The sequence below is a fragment of the Ovis canadensis genome, chromosome 15 (genome assembly GCF_042477335.2).
Source record: "Ovis canadensis isolate MfBH-ARS-UI-01 breed Bighorn chromosome 15, ARS-UI_OviCan_v2, whole genome shotgun sequence".
Taxonomy (NCBI): domain Eukaryota; kingdom Metazoa; phylum Chordata; class Mammalia; order Artiodactyla; family Bovidae; genus Ovis; species Ovis canadensis.
Genome location: NC_091259.1, coordinates 65,901,415 through 65,919,528, shown reverse-complemented (window position 1 = coordinate 65,919,528; position 18,114 = coordinate 65,901,415). Strand labels below are relative to the sequence as shown.

General features: G+C 36.2%; 1 protein-coding gene and 1 non-coding gene across 6 annotated transcripts in view; one reads left to right on the top strand and one right to left on the bottom strand.

Annotated features, from left to right (window-relative positions):
• METTL15 (methyltransferase 15, mitochondrial 12S rRNA N4-cytidine) overlaps positions 1-18,114 on the bottom strand; it is a 248,559-nt gene that overhangs the window by 166,227 nt on the left and 64,218 nt on the right. The window lies entirely within an intron of this gene.
• On the top strand, positions 12,751-12,822 carry TRNAS-GGA (transfer RNA serine (anticodon GGA)). The gene has a single exon. It is a non-coding gene; the product is annotated as a tRNA-Ser (tRNA).

The following is an 18,114-nucleotide window of genomic DNA, read 5'->3' as shown; positions in this document are numbered from 1 at the left end:
ATTCTTCACTTTGCTTTTACCTTGGGCTTTAACATAATATGTAAAATGGTTTTAAATCTAAAATCATTAGTGGGTAATAATTAACATTTATTTCTAAATGCAGTATAGAATAACGGACTCTTTGATTTCAGAACAAAGTCAAGTTGATTCTGAACTACCAATAATAAAAATATAAATGGTAATAGCTACTAATTATTCAATCGCTATTATGTGCTAGTCATTTGAAGATGCTTTGAATTATTTAATTCTAATTACAATTCTAAAAGATAGGTATTATAATCCTCTCAAACACAAAGAATAAAGCCAGATATAGGAAAGAAAGCTCAAGATGAAACAACTTGCCTAAGCTTTGAAAAACAGGGCTGGGATTTGAATCCAAATCCATCAGACTCAAACTCAATGCTTTTAACAGGGAAATATAGTCAATATCTTGCAATGACCTACAATGGAAAAATTTTTTAAAAGAATATATACTCACACTTATATCTACAGTTATATGTGTGTGTGTGTAGCTGAATCACTTTGCTGTATACCTGAAATTAACAGAACATTGTAAATCAACTACACTTCAATTTAAAAAACAAAAACCAACTTTAATGCTTTTAAAAGAAATCTGTATTCTGGCTGCCTTTCTTAATTCTAGTAGGATTTTTTAATAGGATTCAATTTAATTAAAAAAAAATCAGCCAACTGCTACAGTATCTAATCCACAGTAGGATAGTAAACATACATAGAAAAGATACGATCCCTGATCCTACAGATTTTATCATAAATAATTTGAGATGATTACAGATAGATTTCAAATAAGAAAATATTTTAAGAATATACAGAGCAGTTATTTCATGCTTTTAAAAATGTGATACTCTTACAATACCTATTTTAAAATTAAAAAACATTAAGTAAAATGTGGATTAAGTGGTTTACTCATTAAAAGCAAACTACCAATATATCTCTTTACCCAGGAACTCCCTAACAGAGCAGTTTGTTTCTCTCTGATGCATTTGAAAGAAGATGGCTTTCACAGGTTACACAAACTTCTTGGAGACTATCCTTGGGATTCAATAATAACTATCTATTATTTACCCTTTTTCTCCCCTATAAGAGTGTATATGGGTGTATTTGCAAATTTCTAAGTGACACATTACAATAACATAAACTTGAATCAGCTATAATTTTTAAAACTTTAAGTTCAGTTCAGTTCAGTTCAGTCGCTCAGTCGTGTCCGACTCTTTGCAACCCCATGAATCGCAGCACGCCAGGCCTCCCTGTCTATCACCAAGATATAGCAAACATTTTGGTAGTAATGATAATAAGAGGTAATATCACTTGAGATGTATAAGCCAAGCAGTCTTAAGTATTTAAATGTATTATCTTTAAATATTCTTAGCAACAAATTGCTTACAATTGGTTGTGACTCACCAGTGTGTCTCTGCACATTCATTTAAGATGACGTCTTTTTATAACAGGTTAGTTATTGATGCCTCTGGGCATGAATATTTTCTTTACTATTTATCTTGGCTTTTGGCTATTTTCTAGCTTCACAGGACAAACAGAAAAGAAGGGAAAATAAATTTACATCAATCAATGTTATTATCTCCAGGAGCTATTGTCAGAGCTGAGACGAAGAAAATGAAACTTAGTGAAAATATGAAAGATTTAGAGTGTATGTGTAAATTTCATTTATTCATGCTTTTACCTTCTTTACCAAAAAAAATGAAGGAAAAACTGGTGACAAATAAAAACAATTTTTCAAAATTCATTTTTCTCACTCAAGTCATGGAGAGCATCACTGGAAGAAAAAAGGCTCTAAAATTCCTAAAAAGTATAAAGGAACAGGGGAAATTGGAGTTTAAAATATGTTATTCTTTTTATTTTTATAGCTTATGGAGATCATCTTGTTTCTACCTCACATTTCAACCTGAAAAAATAAGACTGTTAAGAAATTCCATGTTAATTCTCTAGTACAGAGCAGACATACAAAGAGAGGATTGCCATAATTTATAGTAATATGTCTCTAATAGAAACAGTAGCATCCTTAAAGGGGAGCATTACCAGGCCCTTATTCAGTTCAGTTCAGTTCAGTTGCTTAGTCATGTCTGACTCTTTGCGACCCCATGAATGGCAGCATGCCAGGCCTCCCTGTCCATCACCAACTCCCGGAGTTCACTCAGACTCACGTCCATCGAGTCCGTGATGCCATCCAGCCATCTCATCCTCTGTCGTCCCCTTCTCCTCCTGCCCCCAATCCCTTCCAGCATCAAAGTCTTTTCCAATGAGTAAACTCTTTACATGAGGTGGCCAAAGTACTGGAGTTTTAGTTTTAGCATCATTCCTTCCAAAGAAATCCCAGGGTTGATCTCCTTCAGAATGGATTGGTTGGATCTCCTTGCAGTCCAAGGAACTCTCAAGAGTCTTCTCTAACACCACAATTCAAAAGCATCAATTCTTCGGTGCTCAGCCTTCTTCACAGTCCAACTCTCACATCCATACATGACTACTGGAAAAACCATAGCCTTGACTACACGGACCTCAGTCGGCAAAGTAATGTCTCTGCTTTTGAATATGCTATCTGTGTTGGTCATAATTTTCCTTCCAAGGAGTAAGCGTCTTTTAATTTCGTGGCTGCAGTCACCATCTGCAGTGATTTTGGAGCCCCAAAAAATAAAGTCTGACATTGTTTCCACTGTTTGCCCATCTATTTCCCAAGAAGTGATGGGATGCCATGATCTTCGTTTTCTGAATGTTGAGCTTTAAGCCAACTTTTTCACTCTCCTCTTTCACTTTCATCAAGAGGCTCTTTAGTTCCTCTTCACTTTCTGCCATAAGGGTGGTGTCATCTGCATATCTGAGGTTATTGATATTTCTCCCAGAAATCTTGATTCTAGCTTGTGCTTCTTCCAGTCCACCATTTCTCACGATGTACTCTGCATATAAGATGGAAAAAGCAGGGTGACAATATACAGCCTTGATGTACTCTTTTTCCTATTTGGAACCAGTCTGTTGTTCCATGTCCAGTTCTAACTGTTGCTTCCTGACCTGCATACAGATTTGTCAAGAGGCAGGTCAGGTGGTCTGGTATTCCCATCTCTTGAAGAATTGTCCACAGTTTATTGTGATCCATACAGTCAAAGGCTTTGGCATAGTCAAGAAAGCAGAAGTAGATGTTTTTCTGAAACTCTCTTGCTTTTTCCATGATCCAGTGGACGTTGGCAATTTGATCTCTGGTTCCTCTGCCTTTTCTAAAACCAGCTTGAACATCAGGGAGTTCACGGTTCACATATTCCTGAAGCCTGGCTTGGAGAATTTTGAGCACTACTTTACTAGCATGTGGGATGAGTGCAACTGTGCGGTAAATAACATCCTTACTGACTGGGCCAAGCCAGTAAACAAGAAAATAGAAAGAAGAAAACTAACCAGAGTTTTATATTACTTTTTTTTTTTCAACAGAGCTTATTTTTAGGACACTTTCAAGTTTACAAGAAAATTGGCCATATTACTCTTAAGTAAGTTTTGCTGAATCCTGGATAGTGGAAAGATAAGGGTAAAAGCAGTGATATCAGGGACTAAACAAGATATTTTAAAATGCCTCATGTACACATTATCAAAATACATCCATTTGAAAAGAAAGATGAGAAGAGTTAAGGATTCATTTGTTCATTTATTCACTCAACAATAAAGATTTAATGAGTAGTTTTATAGAGCACTATATCATAGCACACATAGAAGACATCACAAGCTTCTCATTTAAACAATTGAGTGGGATTATGCTTTTATTAGCTAAAAATGTAAGATATGAAGTAAGGGAATGAGGACTTGATTTCTCTTGGTAGTATTGTTCAGTCACTAAGCTGTGTCCACCTCTTTGCAACCCATGGACTGCAGCCAGGCTTCTCTGTCCATCACTATCTCCCTGAGTTTGTTCAAACTCATTTCCATCAAATCAGTGATGCCATCTAACCATCTCATCCTCTGTCACCCCCTTCTCTTCTTGCCCTCAATTTTTCCCAGCTTCAGGGCATTTTCCAATGAGTCAGTTCTTCATATCAGGTGGCCAAAGTATTGGAGCTTCAGCAACAGTCCTTTCAATAAATATTCAGGATTTCCTTTAGGATTGACTGGTTTGCTCTCCTCGCAGTCCAAGGAACTCTCAAGAGTCTCCTCCAACAACACAGTTTGAAACCATCAATTCTATGGTGCTCAGCCTTCTTTATGGTTCAACTCTTATTTATATCCATACATGACTACTGGAAAACCATAGCTTTGACTACACAGACTTTTGTCAGCAAAGTGATGTCTCTGCTTTTTAATACACTGTCTAGGTTTGTCACAGCTATTCTTCCAAAAAGCAAGCGTCTTTTAATTTTGTGGCTGCAGTCACCATCTGCACTCATTTTGGAGGCCAAGAAAATGAAATCTGATGCTGTTTCCACATTTTCCCGATCAACTTGCCATGGAGCGGTGGGACTGGATGCCATGATCTTTGTTTTTTCAATGTTGAGTTTTAAGCCAGCTTTTTCACTATCCTCTTTCACCTTCATCAGGAGGCCCTTTAGTTCTTCTTCATTTTCTGCCATTAAAGTGGTATCATCTACATATCTGAGATTGTTGATATTTCTCCTGGCAATCTTCATTCCAGCTAGTGATTCATCCAGCCCAGCATTTCTCATGAAGTACTTTGCATATAAAAGTTCATTAAGCAGAGTAACAATATACAGCTTTGACATATTCCATTCCCAATTTTGAACCAGTCCATTGTTTCATGTCTCATTCTAACTGTTGCTTCTTGTCGTGCTTACAGTTTTCTCAGGAGGCAGGTAAGGTGGTCTGCTTATTATTATTAATGATAATTATCATTATTCATCAAAGAAACAAAAATTGAAATCAATGAAATACCACTATAGACATATCAAAAAAGGCTAAAATTTAAAAGACTGATAATACCAAAACTGTTGTTGGTAAAGCAACTCGAACATTCATACATTGCTGATAGAAATGTAAAGAGCTTAAGTCACTTTGTAATACTGTTTAGCAGTACCTACTAAATGCTAAGGGCTTCCCAGGTAGCCCTAGTGGTAAAGAACCACCCGCCAATGAAGGAGACGCAAGAAAGACAGGTTCAATCGCTGGGTCAGGAAGATTCCCTGAAGGAGGAGGGCATGGCAACCTACTCGAGTATTCTTACCTGAAGATACCAATGGAAAGAGCAGCCTGATGTGCTACAATCAGACCCCCGAAGCAACTTTGCACTACATGCTAAATATATGCTTACACTTTGATTTAGTGTTTAAACTGTTAGGTACATACCCCAGAAAAATGAGTGCATATGATACACTCAAAGGTATGTACAGAAGATCACATCAGCTTCATTCACAATAGGCAAAACTGGTAACTATCCAACAGCCCATTAACAGAAGAATGGACAAACATGTTGCTTTAGGTTTACAGAATAGTGTACTACAATTTAAAAAAGAAAGAACTACTAATCCTACCAAAATATAGATTACTATCACTAACATATTGAATGCAATAGAACAACAATCAGATCAGTTCAGTTCGGTCGCTCAGTCGTGTCCGAATCTTTGCGACCCCATGAATCACAGCACGCCAGGCCTCCCTGTCCATCACCAATTCCTGGAGTTCACCCAGACTCATGTCCATCAAGTAAGTGATGGCATCCAGCCATCTCATCCTCTGTTGTCCCCTTCACCTCCTGTGCCCTATCCCTCCCAGCATCAGGGTCTTTTCCAATGAGTCAACTCTTCGCATGAGGTGGCCAAAGTACTGGAGTTTCAGCTTCAGCATCAGTCCTTCCAATGAACACTCAGGACTAATCTCCTTTGGGATGGACTGGCTGGATCTCCTTGCAGTCCAAGGGACTCTCAAGAGTCTTCTCCAACACCACAGTTCAAAAGCACCAATTCTTCGGCGCTCAGCTTTCTTCACAGCCCAACTCTCACATCCATACATGACCACTGGAAAAAACTGACTTGACTATATGGACCTTTGTTGGCAAAGTAATATCTCTACTTTTCAATATAGTATCTAGGTTGGTCATAACTTTCCTTCCAAGGAGTAAGCGTCTTTTAATTTCATGTCTGCAATCACCATCTGCAGTGATTTTGGAGGCCAGAAAAATAAAATCTGATACTGTTTCCACTGTTTCCCCATCTATTTCCCATGAAGTGATAGGACCAGATGCCATGATCTTCGTTTTCTGAATGTTGAGCTTTAAGCCAACTTTTTCACTCTCCTCTTTCGTTTTCATCTAGAGGCTTTTTAGTTCCTCTTCACTTTCTGCCATAAGGGTGGTGTCATCTGCATATCTGAGGTGATTGATAAACTTCTCCCAGCAATCTTGATTCCAGCTTGTGTTTCTTCCAGCCCAGCATTTCTCATGATATACTCTGCATATAAGTTAAATAAGCAGGGTGACAATATACAGCCTTGACGTACTCCTTTTCCCATTTGGAACCAGTCTGTTGTTCCATGTCCAGTTCTAACTGTTGCTTCCTGACCTGCATACAAGTTTCTCAAGAGGCAGGTCAGGTGGTCTGGTATTCCCATCTCTTTCAGAATTTTCCACAGTTTATTGTGATCCACACAGTCAAAGGCTTTGGCATAGTCAATAAAGCAGAAATAGATGTTTTTCTGGAAATCTCTTGCTTTTTCCATGATCCAGTGGATGTTGGCAATTTGATCTCTGGTTCCTCTGCCCTTTCTAAAACCAGCCTGAATACAGTTCATGTACTGCTGAAGCCTGACTTGGAGAATTTTGATCATTACATTACTAGCGTGTAGATGAGTGCAATTGTGTGGTAGTTTGAGCATTCTTTGGCATTGCCTTTCTTTGGGATTGGAATAAGTTAATATAACTTTATGATTTTCCTTAAATAAAATTCAAAAACTAGGAAAAAGTTGTAAAGTAAATAGTGATTGCTCTATACCTATACCTATGTATAATAGTCAGTCATGTCCAACTCTTTGCCAGTCCATGGACTGTAGCCCACCAGGCTCCTCTGTCCAAGGAGATTCTCCAGGCAAGAATACTGGAGTGGGTTGCCAAGTTTTCTTCCAGGGGACCTTCCCAACCCTGGGATCTAATGAAGGTCTCCTGCATTGCAGGCAGATTTTTTACCATCTGAGCCACCAGGGAAAAACTGATGCTTTCAAACTGTGGTGCTGGAGAAGACTCTTGAGTCACCTGAACAGCAAGGAGATCAAACTAGTCAATCTTTAGGGAGATAAACCCTAAAGATTCACTGTTCACTGGAAGGACTGACGCTAAAGCTGAAGCTCCAGTATTCTGGACATCTGATGTGAATGGATGACTCACTGGAAAAGTTCCTGATGCTGGGAAAGATTGAGGGCAACAGGAGAAGAAGGTGTCAGAGGAAGAGATAGCTGGACAGCATCACTGATGCAATGAACATGAACTTGGGCAAACTCTGGGAGATGGTGAAGGACAGGGAAGTCTAGCGTCCTGCAGTCCACAGGGTTTCAAAGAGTTAGACATGACTTGGTGACTGAACAAGAATAATAATTTATAACAGCAATTATAAGTATATATTAATCTATAAAAATTTATGGAACTGTACACTTAGAATGTATTTTCATGCATGTATGCTAGACTTCACTTAATAAAACCTATCATTAGAAAAAGAATATGTAATTAGAAAATTAACAAGCAGTAAAAGTAACAATAATATATCTAAGCCACCAAATAGAAAAATGGATAAGATTATATACTTTAACCCACAATTATCAGCAGTTATATTACATGCAATGAACTAAATGTCCCGATTAAAATATGTCTAGATTGGATTTTAAATACACATATACATGTGCACATGCACAAAAACATACACACTAAATCAGTACAAAAAGATTTTAACATATATTGAGTAAAAAAAATTTTCAGTTACTTTAAAAATTAATATTTAAAAATATTTTAAAAATTTTTTAATATATTTAAAATATAAAAAGAAAATATAAGTGATTATCAATAGAGTTCTGGAGTGAAGAAGGTCTAGCCTAGCACAAAAACAATGACCAAAAATTGCAGTTAACTGAATGGAAAACAGATTGTGTTTCACAAAAATGAAAATTTCTAAAGTATACAACAAACCTATAAAGATAATCTAAAAATCAATTTTTCAAACTAGATAAAATAATTTTAATGAATATGATTTGAAATTATGCATGTCAATAACAGTTTTTATCTGAAACAGTAAGATTAATACCTGAATTTTTTTAAGTGAGCACATTAAAAGTAAGACATATTAAACTATTAAGACATATAGACTATTAAAGTGTTCAACTTCAGATATAATAAGGGAATGTAAGTTAAAACAGAAATAACTTGCTCTTGATAAAGAGTAGTAATATTTGGCCACATGTAATACTGCTTATAGAATGTCAACTGGCAGATATTTGCTAGAAGTCAATCGGGTAAGATGAACCAAACACCATAAAATATACTTAACCTTTGGTCCATGTTAAGTAATTAATGCCAATGCAATAATTACATAAAGCAGCTAGTAAGTTCCCATGAAAAACAGAAAACCATAACAAAAATTGGAAACAGTGAATTTCTAACAGAAGTGAATAGTTTAAATATGTGTGGTATTTTTTTATAGGAGAACACTGTATTTGCACTGTTTATGTTTATTAATATGAAAAATATTAATGATGTACTGCTACATTAAAAATTCATTTTAAGTGTATAAATATGGAGGTTTTCATAATGCCATATGCCTGAATAAGCAATCACATTGCTAGTAAAGATTTCCCTTAGTAGATGTTTGGGCAGGCAAAGGAAAATAGAAGCAAACTAGGCAATCAAGCATCAAATTACTTCCACTTCTATGGAAAGTGAAAAGCAAGCAACTTGGGTTAAGCATTTCTCCTCCTAAAGTCAGAAGGATTATAGCCCCAAATCAGAGATATAATATCATAGCAAAAGCTATAGTCTTAAATTATAGTCATGTCTTAAATTCTTGTCCTATATACATACAATAAACTCACGAACTCATGAAGCACTGCTCAACTTCTTTTTTTAAATCCATATATCCAGCCATCCACACAAAGCAATTGAAGCTATAACCTCTCTTCAGACTTTCACAGTCAATGTTCCTTCTCACAACCTAAGGATATTCAAGGAGATCTAAATTCCATTAAACTCCATTACTTTTATCACACCAGATGAGGAAACGAATGCCAAGAAAATTAAACAAAGAAAGCAACTAAGTTCAAATGCTTTCCTAATTCATCTCATAAGGTAAATGAGTAATATAATTTTGTAGTTTCCAGAATTCAGTGTTCTGATCTTCACTTTTTCTTACCTAATGCATACAACCCAAATATTGTGCCTACACTGACATATTTCATATTAAATACAGCTTTTTACATGCATAGAAAACATTTTAGTTGGAGTCTTCACACAACTCGAAACACTTGCCTCAAATAAAACATCTGCTTTGCCAGAAAATGTTTCAAATTTGAAGACATTTGTTTCAATCATCTTTGTCGAAATCAGCATTTTTCTTGATTTGAAGCTAAGTACTTAAAAATTAACTCTACTATATATTTTCAATAGCAAGTTCTTACTCACTGGTAGAAATTTATACAATAAAATATTAAGTATTAATCCTTTCTTTGCAGAAAAGATACATTTCATTTTACCATTTCATCAAAAATGTATATAAAATATTTTCAAACTTTTACACATGCTCTTTCAGACATTACCAAAATTTCTCATTTCTAAGACATAAAATAAATTAATAATGCATCAGAAATAACTGTAATGTAAATCAGCTTTTACGTATATAGAACTTTTCTCTTAGTATGTCCAGCTAAGAATTATTTTATAAAAGTTTATCAAATTCATGGCTTTTTAATAGTAAAAAATATTTTAAAAAAAGACTTTTCATGCCCTTCATGTAGGTATTTTACTTTGACAAGAATAATAGGTAAAATTAAATGAGTGTGCATTCCACACCAAGAAGTTTTTTAAGTTGGTGTTATATATGAAAGCTTTAGTTTATTTGTACAAAAACTTATCCAGTACTATCATAACCCCACAATCTTACATAGGTAAGGTCAATGGCTCAGGGTTACACACATAATAACCAGAAGCACTAGACATGTCCATCTGGCTACAAATCCCACAAACTATACCACCTTTTTAGATATCACATGAGGTAATACTATACAGTCAAAAATTAATAGTGTACAATAACTGTGGGTGATAATCATAATACCAAATACTTATTTAAAACAGGCAGTGTTGCAAACTTTTGCCAGCATTAACTGATTTAACTCCTATCGAGTGTGCGCAAGCTTAGTCGTGTCTGACTCTGCAATCCCATTGACTTTAGCTCACCAGGCTCCACTGTTCATGGAATTTTCCAGGCAAGAATACTAGAGTGGGTCACCATTTCCTATTCCAGGGGACCTCCCCAACCCAAGGATCTAACTTATGTCTCTTGTATCTCCTGCATTGGCAGATGGATTCTTTTATATTGGTGCCACATGAGAAGCTCTTATATTCCTATCACCTTATAGATGAAGAAACTGATGCAGAGAGGAGCAGAGCAACTTGCCTAAGGACACAATTAGTAAGTCATAGGGCTAGGATCCAACCCAGACACTCTGGCTTCCGAGTCACTTTTTTAATGAAGACATTACAGAAAAAGGTTTTTGTATTATTTTACTATGTACAAAAAAGTATGAATAGTATGATTGCAATTCTTTAACAGAAGAAAATTCATATACACACTAAAGAGTTTTGAAAGACATTCGCCAAGAGGATTGACAGTGGTTATCCCAAATCACAGGCGATATTTTCAGACTCCATTAAACTTATCTGTATTTTTTCTTCCTAAAATTAATATATATTTCTTCGGAAATGTCAAAGTACGACAAACATTTTCATTAGTTTTTTAAAATGATTATTTCCCATGCTTAGTTACTATCAGATGCAGAAAGTAAAAAAGACAGGAATACCCAAGTTTTTGACTTGGACAATAGGTTAGCCATACCATTCACTAAGACATAAGAAGGTACAAGCTTGAGAAAGTTAGTGTTGTTTGGAATAATTTTAAAAGGTGCCTGCAAGAAATCTAGTTCGTGTTTACAATGACTCAAAATCCAGAAACAATAAAACAAAAGTAATCCTCTTCAAGCAAAGTCAAGTGGGAGAAATATCCTAGGAACTCACATAAGCAAAGAGAAAATCTTACTGATATATATATATAAAGACAAAGATTTGTCATTGCTTGCATATATATTAAGAATCTCTAGACAGATAGAGAAGATACAAAGATATTAATGATTATTTTTATTATTATTAATGGATAATTCAAATATTTAAATTAAAAACAGTAAACTTTTAAAAGTCTATTAGCTGGATACTGAGAAGAAAAAGTATAAAGTAGGAAGAAAAAAGGTGCTAGAACCTAGGAAGAAATCCCAAAGTACTTTTATATGTAAGGACAGAAATAAAATATACAGCAGAGACAGTATAATGTTTAGTTTAATACAGATATACACAGTTACATAGATAAATATTTAGATATGTATATAAAAACATATTAGTATACAGATTAGAAACAGATTGGTATACACACATTTATTTCCTTTCCTTCTTCTGTCAGCTGAGTGGGTGAAGACATCCAAGTAGAAATGAACACACCTAGGACCCAGATCTTGGTTTCTAATACCACTCTCCAAAAAAATGGAGAAATGGATGATTCTAGGACCTAGGCAGAATGTATACAAAGTGAACCTGTAGAATTTCTAGTACTAGAAAGAAATTACTAAATTTAAAAAAAAATCAAAAACTTTAACTAACGCAGGTTTATCAAAGGGACACAGAAATCAATTGAAAGAGCTCCCAAGAGCCAAACTGAAATAATTTTAATAAAATGAAGTACTGGATTATATCCCAATATAAAATAAATATCCAGTAGTCGATACTGATATAAATACAGGACTGAACAAAGCAAAAAACAAGGAAAAGGAAGGGAGCATAATTATCCCCCATCCCCACTCTCCCCAAGTGTCAGCTGCGTGTGGTGACTTCCTTCTGGAAAGTACAGCACGGAGAAAGGAAAAAGAGAATCTAAGAATGGTGAAAACTGAAAAGCCTAACTCAGTCAGGTGATGAAGCTTACGACAGTGTTAAGTCATGTTATTAGAACTTACTCTTGACATAAAGTAATAAAAATAACACTTTACATCTGTGACCTTCCTCCCCAAAACCCTTAAGTTCAGTCTAACCAGGAGCAAAGCACCAAATTCCAAGACAGAGGTGGTCTACAAAATACCTGATTAATAAGCTAAAAACTATCAAGACCTCCAAAAACAAGGAGAATATGAGAAACTGTCAGTCAAGAGGAATCTAAAGAATGAGAAAAACTAAATGTAGTCTGGAATCCTGGATGAGGAAATGGACATTAAGTGAAGTCACTTAGTCATGTCCGACTCTTTGCGACCCCATGGACTGTAGCTCAGCCTATCATCTGAGCCAGTAATTAAGCTAAGAATATCTTAATAAAATATGGACTTCAGCTAGTGATACTGTATCAATATTGGATTATTAATTATAAATAATGTGCAATGTTAAACAATATGGGAAACTGGACGCAGGTTACATGGAAACTCCCTGTAGTATCTTCACAAATTTTCAGACCTCCGTATAAAACCTAAGTTCAGAAATCTTTTAAGATTCAGTTCAGTTCAATTCGGGATTCCCTGGTGGCTAAGAGGTTAAAGCATCTGCCTGGAATGCAGAAGACCTGGGTTCAATTCCTGGGTAGGGAAGATCCCCTGGAGAAGGAAATGGCAACCCACTCCAGTACTCTTGCCTGGAGAATCCCATGGAGGGAGGAGCCTGGCAGGCTACAGTCCATGGGGTCACAAAGAGTCAGACATGACTGAACGACTTCATTTCACTTCACTTCACTTCACTTCACTTCACTTCACTTCAGTCGCTCAGTCGTGTACGACTCTTTGCAACCCCATGAATCACAGCACGCAAGGCATCCCTGTCCATCACCAACTCCCAGAGTTCACTCAAACTTATGTCCATCGAGTAAGTGATGGCATCCAGCCATCTCATCCTCTGTCGTCCTCTTCTCCTCCTGCCCCCAATCCTTCCCAGCATCAGAGTGCTTTCCAATGAGCTCTTCGTATCAGGTGGCCAAAGTACTGGAGTTTCAGCTTCAGCATCAGTCCTTCCAATGAAAACCCAGGACTGATCTCTTTTAGGATGGACTGGTTGGATCTCCTTGCAGTCCAAGGGACTCTCAAGAGTCCTCTCCAACACCACAATTCAAAAGCATCAATTCTTTGGCACTCAGCCTTCTTCACAGTCCAACTCTCACATCCATACATGACCACTGGAAAAACCATAGCCTTGACTAGACAGACCTTTGTTGGTAAAATAATATCTCTACTTTTCAATATATTATCTAGGTTGGTCATAACTTTCCTTCCAAGGAGTAAGCATCTTTTAATTTCATGGCTGCAATCACCATCTACAGTGATTTTGGAGCCCAGAAAAATAAAGTCTGACACTGTTTCCACTGTTTCCCCATCTATTTCCCATGGATCAGATGCCATGATCTTAGTTTTCTGAATGCTGAGCTTTAAGCCAACTTTTTCACTCTCCTCTTTCGTTTTCATCTAGAGGCTTTTTAGTTCCTCTTCACTTTCTGCCATAAGGGTGGTGTCATCTGCATATCTGAGGTGATTGATACTTCTCCCAGCAATCTTGATTTCAGCTTGTGTTTCTTCCAGCCCAGCATTTTCTCATGATGTACTCTGCATTTAAGTTAAATAAGCAGGGTGACAATATACAGCCTTGACGTACTCCTTTCCTATTTGGAACCAGTCTGTTGTTCCATGTCCAGTTCTAACTGTTGCTTCCTGACCTGCATGTAGGTTTCTCAAGAGGCAGGTCAGGTGGTCTGGTATTCCCATCTCTTTCAGAATTTTCCACAGTTTATTGTGATCCACACAGTCAAAGGCTTTGGCATAGTCAATAAAACAGAAATTTCTGGAACTCTCTTGCTTTTTCCATGATCCAGCGGATATTGGCAATTTGATCTCTGGTTCCTCTGCCTTTTCTAAAACCAGCTTGAACATCTGGAAGTTCACAGTTCACGTACTGCTTAAGCCTGGCTTGGAGAATTTTGAGCATTACTTTACTAGAGTGTGAGATGAGTGCAATTATGCGGTAGTTTGAGCATTCTTTGGCATTGCCTTTCTTTGGGATTGGAATGAAAACTGACCTTTTCCAGTCCTGTGGCCACTGCTGAGTTTTCCAAATGTGCTGGCATATTGAGTGCAGCACTTTCACAGCATCATCTTTCAGGATTTGAAACAGCTCAACTGGAATTCCATCACCTCCACTAGCTTTGTTCGTAGTGATGCTTTCTAAGGCCCACTTGACTTCACATTCCAAGATGTCTGGCTCTAGGTGAGTGATCACAGCATCATGATTATCTTGGTCATGAAGATGTTTTTTTGTACAGTTCTTCTGTGTATTCTTACCACCTCTTCTTAATAGCTTCTGCCTCTGTAGGTCCATACCATTTCTGTCCTTTACCGAGCCTATCTTTGCATGAAATGTTCCCTTGGTATCTCTGATTTTCTTGAAGTCTCTAGTGTTTCCCATTCTGTTGTTTTCCTGTATTTTCTCTGCATTGATCACTGAAGAAGGCTTTCTTATCTCTCCTTGTTATTCTTTGGAACTTTTAAGATTATTTACATTCAAATCAGCTGCCTCAATCACTCACTAATTTCTTCTACACAGTCTCTTAATAAAGATGCAAACTAAAGTAAATACCAAAGTTTGAAAGGGGGTAAAAAAAAAAAAACACAATCAACAAAAGAGAGATTTTGTTCATAATCTCTTGCTCTTCAAGAGCCATTTGCTCTTGCTCTTCTTTCCTTGGACTGAACAATTTTCTCACTAAGACTGCTTTTTTCTGTCTATTCTTCTTTGAGAAGTACATATAAGTCTGATATTAGAAGACACAGGAAATCAAAAACTGTTCTCAACTCCCTCAGGAAGCTGGTAGTACCAAATACAGTGTCTGAGAAGATGGAAAAACTAATTCAACCTCTCTCAGCATCAGTCGCTTCATCTCTAAAATGGGCATTTACTGAGCTACTATGAAGATAAAATGTAAAACATAATGCAAGGCAATGGGTAGAATTCTAAAACATGGTATAATAAATTGAAGCTACTAGGAGTAATAGGTGAGTAGAAAATAGTGATGGAGTAAAGAAAATATATATTCTCTAATGCAACATAAAAGTAAAAAGTAATAACATATGAATTTTCATCAAGCTGGGTCCTGAGATATAGCTATTCTGATGCTTTTGGAAGTATTGTGTTCAGTAAACTAATCATCCCCAGTATAATTTAAGGTACAAGAACAATATAAAAAAAGGGAGCAATCTATTTCTGTTCTCTTGAAGTAGATCAGCTCCAGTTCATTTAGATGGGCTAAAATTGTGCTGAACACCTTTAATTAAAAGCAGGTTATCAAAATTGGATACAAACATAAATATATTTAGAAATTTAATGGCTTTAATCTATATTTGTGATCTGAGGAATTTAGACTTTCTGTATGCTACCTAGAATCCCAAATACTCACTAAGGAAGAAAGTGGTTCATTTTACGCCGTAGTATGTTGCAAATCTAACTATCTTTTCTGATATCTGGCAAAAGTGTTTATTTCTTAGTACCAATACCAATACTTCTTCACATGCTTAGAAAAGATAATGATAAAGAAAAGGCAAGACAAGGCAGGGCAGGCAGACAAAACACAGCCCTAGAATTTTTAAGTTTCTTCATTGCCATTTCTTAAGCTTTGTTTTGTGACGAAAGATAAAACCACATTTTCCTGAATCAGACATATTAATTTCTGTGGTTATGATCAAAGTAAATTTTAAAAAAGCAAAGATTTGAAAGTTTCCTACGGTATGTCAATAATTATAAATATACTAAAGAAAGAAACCTTTAAGAATAAGGTTTTAAGTTAGGGACACTACTGCATCACTATATTTAGCATCACTAACGATAATGTGTTAAAGTGAAATGTCCCCTAAAATGTTTTAGGAAATTGTTTATTCTCATCACAAAAATTGAGATTAAAATAATCTCAGAATGACTTACAGTCAGGATAAACCTTTTAATCTCATTTTTCAGCTATATAAAAAATGAATCTAAGAACATCTGGCAAAACTTTCACATATATCCTCTCTTGGGAACCTCACAACAATACAAGGTGATAGCTAATATTGCCTCTATTGTGCAGATGATGAAATAAAGGCTGAAAGAAGTCAAGCCACTTACCTAGTGTCATATTACAAGTCACACAGAGCCAGGGCTCCATTCAGATCAACTGACCTCGTTCAGTGTTCTTCATATACTTTAACTGTCATTCTTTACTTATCTCTCTTTCATTTTAAAATTAATGCACATTCCCAAAATTCCATTTAAGAATTTTTATTAATAAATAAAAAAGCTGTAAACTCCCCAAAACAAAGATAAGAGATGGCAATAACTGTTCACATGACAGTGCAAATAAGTGAAAACTGATTTGTCAAAGCCTACGAACCTGAAACAGATACCAGCTAGGAGTTCCTTAGAAGGTGCAGAACAAGGAAAGACAAAGTAGGCGCAGTTAGAATCTGTAAAGGAGCACTCAGAGCCCTGTCCTTTCCTCTCATCACCCTTTCCAAGAGACAGGAAATTCATTCTCTGGTGAAACAGTCCAGACAGACCTGGGTTCCAGGTCATGAGGCACAGCAGAGGGCAGAGAAAGGTGCACACTGAAATTGAGGCAACTGAGTACAAGTCCCATCCTGTGCCCAGAGACCTCAGGGACTCTCCTCTACTCAGTTCTGAGTAGCTGAGAGACTGTAAGATTCTTCTTGAGAAAAACTGACCAGCCCAAGAGAAAAGACCCAATGCTAGTGATACTTGGATTCTCCCATTAAAATAACCAGATCTTAACTTGGTCACTCTCTAGAGAAGCCTCATGCCCTACCCTCACAACCAGATCAGCCTCACTCAACCACACACAGATAGCCCAGCTCACCAGAGTGGGAGAAAATTATTAGTAGATTAACAAGGATGAACTTTGCTTCTGTTGAGGCTTGAGGAAATATGCTCAGAAATCACTTTATTTGAAACAATCACTACTTACAGCAGCAAGAGAACAAGTAGAATTATTCTCATCTGGTCGGAGTTTGCACTGATTTTAGAAATCATGCTTTTTCCAAAAAAACCTTATATTAACTTTGAATCATTAATATTAACATAGATTATTAATTACCAAGATTTCACAAACCTATTTAGAACAAGTTTTAATTGTAAAAAACATTATGCTCATTATTAAAGAAAATTACTAAATATTTTTTAATATATTGAATAACAGGAATCACCTTCTGTGAGTCTACAGCCAGTAATTTCAGTATATTACCTTTCAGATCTACAAACCTACATCAATGTCTTAATGGCTGTATAGTATTCTTCTATATTACATTTGCCTGGAATTTCTGAATTAATGTTTACATTTTTATTATAGAAGAACATAAATAGGAAGAACCCTTACCTTATAAATATAAGTTTCAAATCTGAAGCTTTCAAAGATTTGAACAGCAAGAGAAGCATCTGGAGAACCTTTCTCCCATGAAATTTTCAAAACACATAAACTGACAACCACATCTGACTTTCCTTTAACACTAACATCCACTTATCCAGTCCTCTGAATTCATCCTCAAAATCTACTCTCAAAAAAATATTCTCCCATCTCCACTGTAACAAAAATTGCATTAGTTAAATTCTTAGAATCATTCACCTAGATTACTACATGAGTATTTTCATTAATTCTACCAGTCTCTTCCCAGTTTGGTCTAAACTCTACTTTGGCTTTTGAAATATCTAATTAAGAAAACAAACCTAAGCATGTTACTCCCTGTTTAAAAAATACTAGTGATTGATTGCCTTGCTGCCTGCAAGCTGAAGTCCAGATTACAGTTGTCCATGGAGGAAAGGAGGTGAGGATGGAACTGAGAGTCTTGTTAAAGGGAACT